Source organism: Centruroides vittatus, unplaced genomic scaffold (assembly GCF_030686945.1).
Source record: "Centruroides vittatus isolate TY-2023 unplaced genomic scaffold, ASM3068694v2 scaffold_752, whole genome shotgun sequence".
Classification (NCBI taxonomy): Eukaryota; Metazoa; Arthropoda; class Arachnida; order Scorpiones; family Buthidae; genus Centruroides; species Centruroides vittatus.
Genome location: NW_027122716.1, coordinates 3,294,207 through 3,312,429, shown reverse-complemented (window position 1 = coordinate 3,312,429; position 18,223 = coordinate 3,294,207). Strand labels below are relative to the sequence as shown.

The following is an 18,223-nucleotide window of genomic DNA, read 5'->3' as shown; positions in this document are numbered from 1 at the left end:
TTTGACAATGGCGTTTGGAATGTCGAGCATGATTCCGCTGACTTTTCAAACGCCATTGTCAAACTTCTATGCTTACAGGAAAGCGGCGCTGAACGTCCGACGTACACGTTTTAGCGTTTAAAACTTCGGCCTCAACCTCGCTATTGCTTTCGTTTAATTTCCTGAAAGAGAAATACGTAAAACAACACAGCGTATTTAAAATACAAGTTTTGTGTTTTGAAAATTTCTACAATGTTTTCCAAACGTTTCCGATCTGCGATTGGTTGAATCCGCGGATACAGAAAACCAACTATACAAAATTTTCACTTAGTATTGTTAAATCTTATTTCCCGGTAATAAAATTATCGTAAAACTTTATATTACTAGCCTGTACAGTATATCCAAATTAAAAATTCGTTTTAGCTACCTGACGGTCATGTCGACAATATATAGATTCTCAATATTTACAGTAAATAATTATAAATTCCATTCTTATATGAAGACAAATTATTACTTTCATATCTAATTTATTCAGTTTTGTTTTGATTAAATAAAATATTTAAAATATTAATTAGATTCTAAATATATTTAAATGCAAAAAACTTGTTTTTATATCATCGTAAAAAGACTTCTTAAAATTTACAAAAACGCCGTTTAACTTACGATTTTTGCAATTTTACATTATTGGGCTGAAATTTGAAAAAACTGTAGACCTGTAAATTCCCACTGTTGTCCGTTCGTCCGTCTTTCCTCAGTCTCGAGAACGGGATTAGTTAGATGAAATCCGAGACTAGATATGGAAACCTAAGGGGCAGAAGGCCCCGATTAACTGTATCCGAACATCCGATACAAACCGGAAGTCACGTTACTTCAATTCAAAACTTCCCCTGAAAGCAGTTAATATATGATTGGCACGACTCGATTGCTAAAGGAAAAGTATGATGTACAGGAGCAAAACACTGCTAATTTGAGTTAAAGAGCATATATTTTAAATTAAATAAATTAAAAATATGATTAAAAATTGCAGCCGGCATTGTGACGATGTCACAATAAATTGCTCGTAACTTATACATTATAATCGTCTAATTTGAGTAGGGCAATATATTCTATACCACGGGCAACAATAGAGAAGGACCAAGAAGAACAAATGACCTTTCTGAGTTTCTTTTTTCTGTTAATCTAGTAACTGTTTTTCTGAAACAGTTACTAGATTACCAGTTACAGTTATCAATTTTCGGAGGTCGATTTCTCCGCCTCCAAACGCCTGAAGTAATTCTGGATATCTGGTTCAAAAGACAATTGTTTTCTTAGATTGTATGAAAAATTTCAAGATTTTCTATAAAAAAGTTGCCTTTATAGAAAATCTTTGGCCTTTTTCTTTGGTAATGATAAGCTCGGCGCTTAGAAGCTATTTATTTGTTGGAAACAACAATACAGATAAAAATCTTGTGGGTACCGTTTCGAAACGTCAAGCTTACCTTTACAAAAAAAAAAAAAAATAATAAAAAATTTGACTGTCATCCAAATTATGATAAATTTTTACTTGGCGCAAATTTTTTAGAACATCTCACAATGTTTTGTTCGGACTTTTAGTTACGCTCATAAAGTTAGTTTAAGAATAGTATAAGAAGCAGGTTTGCTTAAGCAAAATAATTTTAATGAATCAATTGGGTGATTAGTTGATATAAATCATATTTTGCCCCGCCGAAACAATATTAGTTGATATAAAACATATTTTGCCCCGCCGAAAATCCTGCAGGCGCTCCGTTTTGTATTAGTATGTTACAAATACTGTATTTCGTTATGAATGGAACAACATGGCTACAGATACTAATTTCTTCTATTCTAACAATAGAATAAAATATTCTATTGTTAGAATAACAAAGAAGAAATACATTTTTACAAATATTTTATTATTTAGAATTCATAACAGAAATAATTTCCTAGAATGTGAATAGATTAATTTTAAAGTTAACACCGAATTATATAAACATTATAAACTGAAAATATTTATACACCATATAAACTACAACTGTGTAGTTAATATTTTAAATAGTTTTTTTTTATTGTTATTATTTTGTACAGATCAATAAATAATAATAATATAGAATCCCTCGGCTGGAGAGAGATCTAAGTCTGATCTAAGTAATAAAATTTTCTAGCATATATAATTAATATATTTTGTATCTGGCTAAACACTATAATAGTGTGGTTGAGATCATCACGTAATCTCGGCCACATTATCAGTGTTTATATTAATTAATACATAAAAAAACCATCCCTTATTGTTTCACAATAATTGTTATTGGTAACTATCATTTAGCCAGATATAAGTTTACCTCTAGACTCCCTCGCATCACTAGTATAATCTTTAGCTTTAAAGTATGGAATAAAGTATCTCTGAAATACTTTTCCTAGTATTATTCCTTAAATAAATAAAAAATTTATATTTATGATCTAATTTTTAAAAAATTGTTTCATTAATATTAAGTAAATTTTTAATGCAGTTTATTGTTACAAGAAGAGTTTGCTCCTTCTCACTTCGTCTCCTTATTCCCAATATATAGTTTTTTTTATAACAAAAATTTCGTGACTATTTATCGATTCCAGTGACACCGTTTTTATTATTTCTTTTTTCGTGACAAAGTGTCATGACAATTAAGCTAAGTGTGCATATATAAGCCTCCTTTCTCTCCCAATATATACATAAATACATTTGTATATGTGGGAGAGAAGAAGAAAGTAGATATGAAAATATATATACTGTACTTAATTTTTTTCACGCGTTACACGTTCTTACTTGCCTGTTTGGTTTCTTACCAAACAGGCAAGTAAGAACACGCTGTTTACGGCAAAAATTACGAGCTGTAAACTGTTGAAATTTAGTGTCGACAGTCTTAGATATAAACCAAACTAGCTCAGTTTGTTAATATTGTTTATAGAACTTAAACCACTTAAATTTATCAAATACTGTGTATTAAGATACATAAATTAATGTACTTATCAATTCCCAGAACTACAATATTCATGTAAAAATGTGTTGAATAATCATCATCAATCGTCATTTACTATTACTGAAAGAATATTTTATGCAAGAAATGTCTTAAAAACTTTACGTATAATTCACGCCATGAGACGTTTTTTTAAAATAAGAGTTACATTATCTATTGAACTTTACATTAGGCGAACGAGTATCAGAAATTTTTAATAAAATGCATTTATTTTTCTACATTTAACAGATCCTACTTATTTTAGCTGTACCTTACTTATATAAAGTAAATGACAGATGAAGATATTTTAGTCTCATTAAACAATTAGCAGTTGTGTTCTGCGGGAGGAATCAAAATAGAAATAATATTCACAAAATGCACTTGTGCATACTATGCATGCTTCAACTGTAGATAATATTCAATTTTAATTTAAGATTTAAACCAAAATAATTTTGTATAAATAGCATTATATTCATACCTTTATTTTAAAGATATTAAGTGGCTTCTCAACGTTACAGAAAATTATCTAGGAGAATTTTAACTGTTATCTTATTTAAAAATTCATTTTTTTTAGTTTCAGCATCAAACTATCAATAGAAAAAATTTTAATATAATTTATCTAAGGAAACCATAATAAGTATTAATAAAAAAAAGCTCTTGAAATTTTAATTAGGGGGGGGAAAAAAAAGGAAATTTTATCAAGATGTTTCTTAAACATTCAGTTGAGCATAAGTAATATATTCTTAGTTTTCGAAAGAAAAGTGTTCAATTGAAGATGTAGTAGATGGAAAAATAAAAATGGATATTGACAGAAGTATTGATTTCAAAACAAAAGAAAATAGTTATATATTGTAATATGTAAGTTTTTATTTGAGGAAGAGATATATATTTGTTATCAGAATCCAGAACAAAGATTTATGCAGTTGTAAAAATTAGTTTTACTCTACTTTTCATGTATTTATACGGGATATTACAAGAAATTTGAAAAATCTGTATTTATATAAAAACGAATTCAAGATTTTTTATTATCTATATCATTGATATTTGAAATTAAAGAATTCAGATATTTCTTTTGTGTGTATCTGTGTGTGTGTGTGTGTGTGTATATGTATATATATATATATATAATGTGTGTGTGTGTTGATTAAAATGGATTGAACGTGTACTTAATTAAGTATGAAATAAAAAGCTAACATGGCAACAATTTTGTATTTAAAATTTCATTTTATCAACATTGAAAAAACATTTCATAATATTTGCAACATGTGAATAAGAAATTAAAGTGCAGAATGAATATGCATTTTTAACTTTTATACTGAATAATGGATGTGCTAACATGAATAAATTATATTTCCATTTAATTTGAAACGTTTCTTTGCATATGGAAGATATGTAGAGTAATCAATTATCTTTATTTAAAACAATAACATGAAACAAAACAGGTTTGCATGGATCTTTATAACTCGAAATTTGAATCAGCCGCCATTTTTTTTCTTTTTTGCAAAACTCGATTCTACGAAAAACACATTGATATGTTATCATATTTCCTTCCTATTGCTTTCATTATACAATATAATCAAATGTCTCTCATTCAATCCGGGCAAACTGTAAATGACCCCACTGTTTTCATATATTTACTAATCGACTAATGTGCAAGTTTTTCATCTAATTTTAGAAAATTTCACTTAAAAATTCTTCAATTTTTTTATTTTGCCATAGCTTTTACTTTTAATTATTTAAATTCTCTATGCAAATTTAATTTATGGCTACTATCATCAATTCGTAAAAACGTCTCTTATATAGTACTATAAAAAGGCATTTCAGGATACAAAATAAAAACTGATATCATTTTGATTTATGAATCTTTTATGTATATAAATCATTAATATATAGCATTAATGATTTATCTGGAATTTCTTTACAGTAACACGCACAAGAATTCAAACTCTGTATTTTTAACCGCATCCTTTTCTATAAATATAACCGAAATCAACAATTTTTTTTTCCAGTATAAATTCAATTTCTTAAAATACAATAATCTGTAATAATTATATTTTTTTGAGAATATAATAAAAATTTATTACTAAAATAAACTAACGGTAAGTATAGTTCGTGACTTGATAGAGAAGTGAAGGAGCATTGGAAAAGTGAATGGATCACGAAGGTTAAGAAAAGGTTTCTAAAAGGAAAAAAAAGAGATTCAAAAAGTTTAAATAGTCCCATAACATACATTTTCCTTCTGGTCAATTTACTTCATTCGTTTTGTTGATTACTTTCGTGACAAGACACACAAAATGGACGTAATAAATTTATCCACTTTCCTCAACTCCTATATCCAACTCCTAATAGATTTTTCGACATTTTTTTTTTTTTTAAATCATGACAACTATATGCTGCAAAAAACTTCTGATCTATATCCTTCCAAGAAAAAAAAATTAGACTACTTATTATCGTGTAATAAATTAAGTAAATGACAATTCTTTTTTATCGACATCTTTAGTAATTACGATAATGACTATAATAAAATTTACAAAATGGCAAATTAGGACTTACAAAAGATTGACGGCTCAAGTAGAATTCGATATCGAAACCGCTTAGTGTAAAAATTTAATTTAAAAATTACAGTGGACTCGCGATAATCCGAACTAATTCCTCTCGTTTTTCCTGTAAAAACGATAAAATAATTTTATAAATTCTTCGTAAAGTCTATTAATATGTTCATGTAGCAAATACGTACTGTATTTTTAGAAAAATTTTATACTGTAATCCTTTGACTTTCTTTATACCTGTACAATAATTAGTTCGGATTAGCGAGAGAATACTGTACGATTTTAGAAATAAGGTGCCACTCCCTTAAAAATTTATGTGCATATTACCATTAATGATCTCACCTGCATAATGGGAAGAAATCGCAAAATTTTTATATAATTTCTTTTTGTTCAAAACGAAAACGGATCAATGCAGCAATTTCTTTAATAATACATACTTAATACTACTTATCCAGACTCTAGATGTGTTAGTAAACATATCAAAAAGAAACCTAGAACCGAGAAGACAAACATCACGAAACAATAGAAAGAATTCATTCCGAAAATGGTGCGGGATGAATTAATCCAAAACTATTTGAAACGCATAAGGACGTCCAATTGTATAAATGCCAAAACACGATTAAAAGTCAAGTGATAATACGATTTCCGTGATCGTCGAAAGTCACGATAGCACTTATCAAGACTATCGATGCGAATGCATACAGATGCGACATAACCGGAAGCTAGTTTTCTACAGGACCATTCTAAATTCGAATACACAGACAATAATAATAATAAATAGAAAAGAAAGATAAAACAATTACTCTGGGACTTTACGACCATTAAAATTATTTTCGTGAACTTTATTTATAGTCGTAAGAGTTTTCCATAGTTCGGTAGGTGCGGGAAAGAAAAAAAAAAAAGGAGGAAGAATTTTTTGTGACGTAACACCAGAGACATTTCGAACTGTCGCGTGATGACAGAAAAGTGAGTACCGCGACGAGAATCGCATGATAAATACCGTTCTGCATGGAGAAGAAAAATCTGTTAGAACGAAAACAGGCAACGGAGAGACGTATCGTGGTACCGCATTCGATCGGTAAGTAAAACATTGTAGGCGGCAGCGAATGGGAGCGACGGAAGAAGGGGGGAGGATGGGAACAGAAATACCGCGCGCCGCTAGAAAACAACAGAAAAAACAAAAATGAAACCTAAACTTGGCCTCCTTCGATTGACTAAAGTAAAAGTTCAACCAAGTTCAACGACTTCGTATAGTTTTTCCCCGTTCTTTTAAGTGAATCCTCATAAACGTCTAGACGTCGATACGTTTAATTTTAACGAGACGCTTCGTAGGATACGGTTTCGAATACGCCATCCTCCGACGTCACCACTGCCTCGTACCGATAGGCTACCGGAAGAATGACATTGATTACGCGCCGCTCGACGTCGGACGTCCGAAGGACACGGCTCGGAGGCCGCCGACCCGGTCTGCTCCACATACTCAGACAGAGGGGAGAGCGAGATTTGTCGGGTTACCGTGGCAACGGCATCCCGGTAGAGAATTAACAGATAGGAAAATACTACATCGCCTCCGTTCCGTATCGTTACTAACTTAATATCGAAGATGTTTTCGTCACACGACTTATCTCCACCCCCTCCTTCGACAGTCTAGCGTCGATAATGATTAAAATATTCTATAAATAAAGTTACCTTTAATCCGAGAACTTAGAGCAACACCGAAATTAATTTAAAAAAAGAAGGTACAACGATCGAATTAAAACGACTACATTAAAAATGCGCGTAAATTCTGTGTGTAATTCGCTCGTTCCTTTAATTTATTATTGAAGAACGTGTCTATATATATATATATATAATATAAAAATCATTCTTTTCGGCTCGTTTATCATCAATTGTAGTAATGGGTCTTGGTGATTTAAAAGCTCCTTCAGGCCATGTTTCTATCAGATAAATGAACACTTAGTAACCATTACGGAATCTATATTAGAAGAATCATTCGCCGATAAATCAGTTTCCTGTCAACATTTATAAAAATTGATGGACTATTTTTCTTCGTTTTAATATTATTTCTATTAAATAATAAAAATGTTTAAGTAAAATATAATATTTGCCATTTTATTTAAAATATATATAATTTTTTTCCCCCTGTTATGCAAATGGATTTATGTTACTTCAGTTTTGTTTAGGAAAAAATAAAATAATATAATTAAGTGGAATATATTATTTTGTTTTCGTGTGATGTCGTTAAGTTTACTGCAATTATAGTTTCTTCTTGGAATTTTAAAACTTTTTTTTTGTTTTAAGTATTTCGATAATGCTTCTACTGAATTAAAATGGAAAATTTGCTTTTAATAAAAAAAAAATTCTGATTGCGGGTTTATTTCACCGGTTCTTTCGTCGTTCCTTGTAGTAAGATTATTACAATCATACAAATTTGCATAATCACGTAAATTGAGTTAAAGGAAGTCGTTCCTTTAATAGATAAAACTTCATCTTCTGTGAATAGTTTGCTTTTGTAACTAAATGAATATGAAGAGAGAGAGAGAGAGAGAGAGAGAGAGAAATATAAATGAGGCAAAAATATATATTTAAAAATCAGTTCAGGATTTATACTCAGCACTATAGGAATTCTAGATTTAACTACGAAATGGTAAATTATGTGTATAAACCATAATTTACAGAACTCAAGATTTAAATTTAGGATTTATATCCATAGTTTATATTTATAAATTATAGAATTTCAAATATGTATAACAAATTTTCTTACTTTTATATTAATATAAAAAACAGTTTAGATCAAGGATTTCGGGTCTTTTTCGTGTATGGATTTCTTTCGAGAAACTTTTCCATCAACCCCCCTCCACACTATTTTAATAATTTTTTTATATTTGGAAAGTTTTGCAAATGATAATGAAGAGTTTTTAGATGATCGTACTTACTAAATAATTAAAAACATTAAAATATTATATACACATGTACAGTACAATGTGTACTGTACGTAGTTTATTCATCGACCCCGTTGGAAATCCCTGGCTTAGATCAATGCTGTTTCTAAGTGACTAATTTCTTCTACTAAAATCAATTTGAAATTTTCATTAGAAAAAAAATTATTTTTTAAATATATAAAGAATTTTTCACATTTATATTATCCCAAGCTTACGTTTTATATAGCTTAGATTATATTGGCTATATTTAACAAACACGAAAAGAATTGTTTACATTGAAATCAATGTATAGAATACATGGAGGCTAAAATTTTAATTTACGAATTATAAAGTAACTATTAATATTTGAACTTTAAAAAAATTGTTTAGATAAGATTATAAAACTAATATTAACGCTCTTAACCTTCGATATACGCTGATACATATCGGTTCTGGAACTAAAGATATAAGCTAAGCCGTCATCAATCTAGTTTTAGTAACACTCCACTTCACATAGATCGTCGCGTACTTGTAAAATTGGTTTAAGACATACGTGTCGATAAAATTTAAAAAAAAAACAACACACAGACATTCTATTTTAAACTTTGTAAGATTTTATATAAAAATTAAAATTATTTTCCCTTGATTATTTGGATAGAAATTGAAAACTGATATATAAGATCCATGATTCTGTGGCAGTTTGCCAAGTGAAGCGATGCAGTCCAATCTATCGCCAGTTAGATTTATTTAAGTTTTGTCTTTAATAAATAAATATTTCGTTAAATAATGAGAAAATTTATTTTAAATGCTTCAAAAACTTTTATTATAAATATACGAAATAAAATTCAAATTTTAAAACTATAAATAAAAAGTTTTTTCTTTCTTTTACTACAAAACAATAAACGAATATCATACCATTCATCGATAAGTAAATGTTGACTTTAGTTCAATATTAAGTAAAAAGGTAGTCGAAACAAAAGTAAATTTGATCGATTTTTAACTTTTAAAAAAGTTAAATTACAAGTCTATAATGAAGTATTTTAGAAATTTTAACCAACATATAAAACATACGGTAAGAATAATACATTTTGCTGATGTAGCATGTTCTCTGAATCTATGAAGATCGTGTAATTTATAATTACTGTATATAAATTTTAATTTCAATCTCCTCGTACGGTTTTCTTATTCCTCTAAATCTACTCCTCCATTCATGAATCTCGCGCGCACAACCTCTTACGACAGATCTTGTCAACTAATTAGCGATACAATTTAACATACACCGAAATTTTTTTTTACCTGTTTTCATCAGATTGACAGTCATTGAATAAAAAATTTAAATTTCAAAACGTTAAACGTCACCATAAAAGCGCTTCGAGATAACTTATCTTCCTCTCAGTATGGTTACAAAACGTATTCCTCAGTGAACGTGATGCCTAGTCTTTCAACAGAATCATCTTCCTTCTGCCCATCGAAACTCCTTAATTTCCCAGGGCGAACACCGAAATAGGCTAACTTAAGAATCTGCCTTATAGTGATTAAGGAACTACTTATCCCAATGGTTGTGTTGACATGTCTACCAATTCAAAGTTCATAGGCTAAAGGAAATGGTTCAACTCTCTTCCAAATGAATGAAACTTTTTAATAGTTCAATAAAGAAAAGGGGAAAAAATATAGACAAAGCTTACAAAGAAGGAAAACACATAATTAAAATCACGTTTTTAATTATACCTTGTTATTTTCTTATTTTAAAATACAATTTGATAAAATTATTTTAGATGATAAGATACATTTACAAGTGTTTAAGTATAATTTAACGCAAGTGTAGTTGAATAATGCTGAATTATTATCTAATGATCCGATATTTAACAGGTAAAACAAGTGGAAATACTCGATTTTCGGTTTGTAAATATTATAGAAAATTTGTTATGAAGTGGTAGCCAATTCGGCAAATTCTCCCAAAATTCAAAAACAAAATTTACTTCTAAAAATGAACAAATCTGCCATGTTATTACTTATTTAAAATTTTTAAATAAGTAATACTTTTTAAATTTCAATTCTAAAACACCATTAACATAAAAAAAAGCAATGAAAAGGTCATTCTTCGCTAATCAAGCAAATAATATATTAGAAATTTAGTAGGATAATTGAGGCCTCAAAATTTGCCTGAAGTATATACAGTGAACTCTAAAAGGACCGAGTTAAATCATTCGCTATTGAAAGGGTTCATATTTCAGGAAGATTTATACTGCAGGAAATAATTGTAAAGTAATAAAAATGGGAAGCGTTGTAAACAGACTAAAGTATTCTAGTGTTTTATGTATAAATAATTAATTATAAAACGAATATTTAAATATTTATTAATACATTTGTGTTTAAGAAAACCTGTTAAACATTTTAGAATTTTCTGAATAAATCATGAATTATTTATAAAACGACATTCTATTTAAAGCTTCACTTACTACAAAAAAAAAATTTATAAATCTATATATTTTTTTTCTTTTTTAATTTTTTACTTCATTCTAGGAATGAAAATAAAAAAAAATTAGTAATGATTTTATTTGATGTTTCAATTAAAATTTATTGCATTTTCAATAATTCATTCTATGCTAAATATCGTTTCATTTATTTTATTGATTACATCACACTTAAAAGATTTTATTATGAAAATAAAAGTTTATCATGATAATGAACTAGACGAAATGTTTTCATTATTTGTTCTAATAAAAATTCCATATTAATGTTTTTACTTGTAAATTTTATGTATTAGATCGTCTATTAAATTTCAATAATACGAAGAAATTTCTTAATATCGTATTATTGCGTTATATTTCTATGCATTAAATAAATACGGGACACTTTAGTAAGTTTATTACAGTAAAACCTGCGTAAACCGCAATCGCACAGTATCTAATGTTTTTTTCCGGTTTGGCAGGTTTCCGTTTTGGACAGGTTCTTATTTTTAACGTAGACAATCGTTCCGTTCTGAAGAACTTTTTCCGTTTAGACAGGTTTCTTTTTTATTCAGGTTCCGTGTTGAACAGGTTTTACTGTATAATAAGTACTATTAACACAATTGCTAATTAACAGAAGAATTAGTTTACTACGTTTAAATTTATTTTTATTTATTTATTTATTGAGAAAGTTTAATATAGTAAATGTAACGTTACAATATATTCTATTCCTTTTTCTTGGATACTTCTTTCACAATAGCATTTTATAGCAGTAGATTTTAGAATAATCTATTTCCTGATAATGGCAGAAAGATTAAATTACTGTATATGTTAATGCATTAACCTTGGATAGTAAGACAGTCAACAATCTCTCATATTTACTTAAAATATTAAAACAGATCTTCAGAAACAGCCCTTGTTAATCTCATTCCCATTTCTTTTTATTCGTGTACAGACCTACATCATATTAAATATAAATTTTATATATGGTAATCGTATCAAAATATAATGCAAACTCTTTCTAAACACATTTGCACGTATTTAAAATCAACATATAACACAATAAATGTAATTGATTTAAATACATACAAATGTTTTTCTATAGGCGTACATACATGCACATACAGTATATATAATGGAATAGAAATACTGTATGGTTTAGTTAGTCCGTCCGTTTAATTAGTATATTATGTATAAACAATATTGGCATTGTATGCAATGGATATGGATGACGATGACATTTTTATTGAGATAAAAAGCAACTTTCCCCCCTCTATTTCCGAAATAACGAATATTAGGATCTTCTTAGTCGTCAATTAATGTTAAAACAGAATGCAAAATATCCTATAAAAGACAAAGTGCCATTCTTTTACGTTTTACACAACTCATTTAGTTACATATTTGAAATAATGCAATCTCTCAGATCAACATTTTCGTATTATTTATAAAATTATTGAATGAAATCTTCAGACACGTATCTATTATTTCAGATTGAATTACGTTTATTTGTTTGTTGTGAATAATATTTCATTCATTATATTAAAATTAGCTATCATTATCACTTACAATATGGTATCTTAGTGGGGTATTTTATTAAATATATATATATATATATATAGTTAGTTAAAATTTTAAATAATGATTTGTATATGAATATCTATCTGGAAGGCCGTAAATTCCATCTAGTAACAGGTTATTTATTAATAAATGATTCGTTATGCCTGTATTTATAATTTAATCAAGATTATATATATATATTTATTTATTTATTTAAATTATAGTTTTAGTACAGTCTACTTAACGAATGAAATTTATTTGGAAACAATTCAATGTTACTGACTGATACGTTTAACCAACGATTACTATAATAATTACGACCTTGTTTGTTCTTAGTTTAAGGTCATCATTATTATAAGATAAACACCTTTATTAATTAAAATAAGCAGGTAAGAATAAAACTTCATGTAGCACGTTCTTATTTTAATAAAAAAAAACAATAAGTTTTGACAAATTTTATCTTTTGAACCCTATTATTCTGATACCGAAAAAGATTTAGTGTGTAATTTCATTCTTTGCGATTGACGTCCTTGATCAAAGTATCTTGGTAAATTCAAAAGTTTGCGATCAAGTTGTTATAGTAAACAATATAAAAGTAGATGTCAATAAACAGTCGAACCCGTATCTAACCGAACAGACTAAATAAGTTCAATGATCAATTAAACATTGTTAAGATAATAAATAGAAAAGGAATTAAAGTAACCATCATTTGTTTTTAAATCCCATTATCAATTTACATACTAACAAAATAATAAAATGATGCGTATGCAAATAACTTGTTAACGGCAAATTTATTTTATTCTTACCATTTACTGGTAGATTTAATTTAGTTAGATCTTAAAAAATTCAGACATTTCCTGTCATCGAATATGCAGTTCTTCTAAAACTTATCTCAAAAACCATTCTGCATTTAATAAAGTGAAAGCCAAGAGGAGGGTAAGTCTAGGAGATTTTAATTATTGGCACTTAGTCGAAAACCCCACGGTGATTCCTAAATCAACCAGAGTGCTTATTCTCGAGTTACACAGTAGCAACACGAACGTTCTGAAAATAATGTGGTACGTAGAAGTTCAGCGAATGGTCTCACTGAACGAGTTTGTACCATGTGACACTTGACATGTTTGAGTTGCTACTCACAAACTCGAAACGAGACGTTAAGAATGGGATGCTGTATATACATGATTATAAGTTATTTTCATTTGTTGCCTTTGTGATAATGTGTATCTATAAAGTTGATGGCAAACAGCGTGCGGCAAAATAATTCATGTATTCATCTGGTATGTTCCACGATAATAAATGTTCGAATACAAATATAATCCTAACTGGAACATTAATCAAATGAGTAATTCCTCATTAGAATTTCACATAAAATAAAATTTTTCTCCTAAATAACTGCTGAAGCATCAGATTTTCTGCTGCAGGAAATATATAGTAACTTCAAAATTAACATCATAGTTGAATTGTTATATTAAAATAAAGTGTATTAACCTTGCTTGAAAAATAAAATTCAATGCATTTGAATTCAGAAAATGTCAATAATGAAATTATTCGATTATAGTTAAAATCATAACCAATAATTTTACAAATTTCACGACAGAAAATTAATGTTTGCATTCCTAAAATTCAATAGATGAATTATACTTATGCAAATAAATAAGAATTGAGTTGGTTTACGTACAGGACGGTAGAGATTGATCAGCTTATGTTAAAACAAAAACAATTAAACCAAACAATCACCACATCAAACAGTTAATCTGAAGGAAAATATGTGGGCTTCATGACAGATTAATCTTTTTTGTTATATATTTAGGATTTATATTTACATGAAAGTAAGTTATTCAGAAATTAATTACATATATTATATGAAAACCAAATTAAATAAAAATATGGAAGCAACTAAATGCAAATCTGGCACATAAATCTCATATTTTATCGATTATCAATATATTCCAAAAATATATTTTTTTAAATTACTGTTTGTTTTAATTAGGGACTATGTTACAGGCTTCTAGTTTACATCGATAAGTCATTGCTGCAAAATAAACGAGTTATTCGAGTTAACTACACGAAAAATTGTATGCTTGAGCTTTCACATAATAATTTTAAGTGTATTTAAGAAATTTTAATATATATATATATATATATTTATATATACTATGCATTTGTTATAATTCATTTTTATGCCTTTCGTATTATACTTTGATTTCATGATTAGAAAAAAAAATGACTACTGATCAACGTTTGTCTTGTAATCTACGTATTTCAGCTAATTTTGAATAAAGATTATCCATAAATTCCCGAAATGCGTTTATGGCCAATGTACGACAGTTTATGAAATAGATTACAAGACAAGCGTTGATTAGTAGACATTTGTTCTAAAAAGAACCAAAAAAAAAAACTGAATTATTTAAATATAAATATATTTTATAGGGATAAGCATATAATAAAATTATCCTTAATTTTAATCGTTTCTGATAACCAGACAATTTTTATATTGCTGTACTCTAACTAATGTTATTTTGTCGTTTGTATCGATTAATCGTAGAATGTCGTTTTTTATCTTAGTGAATAGGCAGATCTTCAGGAGGATTCTCGGTTAAGATTCTACATTTTTCTTGTAAATGCATATAAGAAATCCGCATTAAATTATCGATGCTTTTTATTCTTAAAAATATAATCTCAAAAGGATTATATAATTTAAAAAACCGTAACTAAACACTTTAGTTACCACTTCGAAAACAAATTTCAAAAAACACAAAAAAGTTGCAAGTCTTTTGTTTTCGCTTCAGTACGTGTATTTTGGTATAAGCAGAATTGTAACTTAATAGAATCGAAGACAATTTCAGTGCAAATGGACTTGCAAAAAGGATTATTATTATATATCTTATGTCGGATTATTGTCAAAAGGCACGGCATCAATACATGAAATATCAAGATCTTTCTCTACTTACATTTTTAGATTATTTTTATAATAATCTATATGCTTGAATTATTTTGTATTTTTATTTGTTTAAATTAATTTAATACATTAATAAATATCAATTATATGTATCTGTTGTAATAACGACTATTTCCAATATAAAACTTTATGTAAAATTAAAGGATGCTTCCATGCCAGCTGCTAAGCAAGCAAACCAATGTCAATGCTACGGTCCGTTTCATGTGAAATTTGCTTGTCACTTTCTTACTTATTAACTTATTTATTGTCATTGATTTATTTATTAACTGCTTATCATTTAGAAACATTCAAAAGAAAAAAAAGACGAGAGAGAATCAGTTCTCGCTTCAACATAAATTTTAAATTGGATAAACAAATAAGATATTAGTTTGTTGATTCGATTCACATTGAAAACTGGTAGTTTCTCGTTTACCCCCTTTAATTTTAATATTAGAAATGGTCATGATTACAACGGATACGCTCCTAAAAGAAGAATACAATTCTAAACATACAAAATTCATACTCTAGTACTCCACTTTCACGTTAACGAAAGAAAGTTTTATGATTATTTTTTGTATGTTTTAATACTTCAGTAATAAGATATATTGTCGTTGTAATTTGTTATTTTTACGGAGTAAAAACAGTCCCCTTCGTATTATAAGATGTAGAATTTTAAAAAAATATATGCAAAATTTATAATCCAAGATTTAATTTTGAATATATTTTGATTTTTTTTTTATCGTACATTTTGTAATAGGGAGCTGTCCATAAATTACGTAACGTAGATATGGGTGGGCGGGTATGCAGATAATCGTTACGATACGATAAGGGGGTGGAGATATTTACAAAAACATCATGTAATGCTAAGATCTGAACCCTTATGTAACAGAATGATTCATTTTTGTTTCGGAAGTGTCGCATAGCTAATTGTGCTGTTAATATCACTGTTTTGTGCATTATACTTGTAATTAATAAAATAATGTTATACTTGTAATTAATAAAATAATGTTATACTTGTAATTAATAAAATAATGTTCAGTACCCATAAATGTGTATTATTCCCTAGTACAATTAAAAGAGATTGGATCGAGGATATGCGTTAAGGAAAGTTAGGGGAATGGAGTGGTAGTTGAAAAGTTATGGATGATCCTATACGAAGGAGACTAATTTTTTATATTAATTAAATCATTAAATACAGCAAGTCAAAAATATGGCATAGACGATAATTTAAAGTATACAATTTGGTAAAAAGCAATTAGTCTTACTCTAAATCAGTGACGAAAACGTCTAATTGATATAAGATCTTCAATCAATTAATCTTCCAAGATTGGCAAAAGTAAACAGTCATTTCACTATTTTGCTTATCCATTCAATCTCATTAACATGATTATCTTAACATTATGTAAAACATATCTACATAAAGGTCTATAAGAAACTGAATTCATCTGTTTTACATAACATCAATGTATTAGCGAAACAACTTTTTTAACTACTGAATTATTTATGTTGCTGTTTTTTTGCTTTTACTTTCTTACATGGTGATAGTAATGCCTTGAGATTAGTGAAAACTATCGTAAAACTTATTAGTTTATATTTATAACTTCAAACTTGCCCCAGAAAAAAAAAATTTGAATTCAGTACATGTATTTAATTTGTGGATTAAACTAATTCGAAATTATTCTTTTTCTTTTGCATTTCTTTCGCAAATAGAATTTAAAAACACTATAAAAGGATGATCTATATTAACATTTAACACATGAATATTTTCTGTTTTATAAAATCAATTTTTAAATTACGTATGACGTATTATTTGGCATCGAAAGAAATCATTTAACAGAAAATACTACTTAAAATGACAGAATTATAAGAATAAAATATAGATTATACATATGCAAAGTATAAGCACCAAAGTCAGATTCCTCCTAATTGCAGACTAGCGTGGAATAAATACTTCAAAATCTCGTCGTCAACCTGTGGAATCGTTATTACTCAGTTCTGACTTCTCATCTATGAAAAGTGCGTGAATTTCAATTCTTGCTTTCCATGAAATTGTTGAAACGTGACTGACATCTTTATTTCACTTCTAAGCAGATAATTTTATTCATATTAGTAATAAGAAACGAAGTCTTAACAGATTTTGCTGCTTTGTCAACTGTTTTTGATATACAATAATTAACGATGTCACGTTATTCCAAAATATTCCCTTATCCTAAGTTGGACCATCACGCGTTCTACGCTATAATTCTCACTTTTTTATTATTATTTTGAGTTCGACTAATTAGACGTTCCTGTATTTAGCTTGAAAACAATGACACGATGGAAGAAGAAAGTAGCAGGCCTCAAAATCTATCGCTACAGCCAAAGAATCTAGGAGAGAGAAGATGGAATAAAAAAGCAGGAAAATATATTTCTTATCCCCATTAAAGTATTTTTGGGGACATCACACTGAAAATGATGGTTTCCGCATATTTTGTGGCGAGAAGTAGTCATCCGATTACTGCATGTACACATCTAACCCAGATGTGTACATGCAATGATTGGATCCGTATAGAATGATTGGATCCGTATAGAATGCTCGGGAGCAGAGTCAGATGATTATACTTGAGATTTTTGCATATAAACGTTTTCATTCCTCAATGCATAAACATGTTATGTATTAAATAAATCATGTTACGCTATAATTTGTCCTTTTATCCTCAAATTCCATTTATATTTGGAGGTCCGAATTCGGAGCGCTTGTTCCAACGTTATTTTTGACACTGTTTGCTAAATTCAAAAATTCTCTTTACAAAATATTTTATAAATCATTTCTAACGAAGGAGTTCTTGAACAATTAATC

The 18,223-nt window shown here is 28.3% G+C and overlaps 1 protein-coding gene and 1 long non-coding RNA gene across 2 annotated transcripts in view; one reads left to right on the top strand and one right to left on the bottom strand.

The window, feature by feature from the left end:
- Aps (diphosphoinositol polyphosphate phosphohydrolase 1 Aps) overlaps positions 1 to 18,223 on the bottom strand; it is a 77,326-nt gene that overhangs the window by 52,089 nt on the left and 7,014 nt on the right. The window lies entirely within an intron of this gene.
- LOC136989717 (uncharacterized) lies at positions 6,410 to 17,846 on the top strand. The gene is made up of 2 exons (XR_010882948.1): positions 6,410 to 6,596; positions 17,683 to 17,846. It is a non-coding gene; the product is annotated as an uncharacterized lncRNA (long non-coding RNA).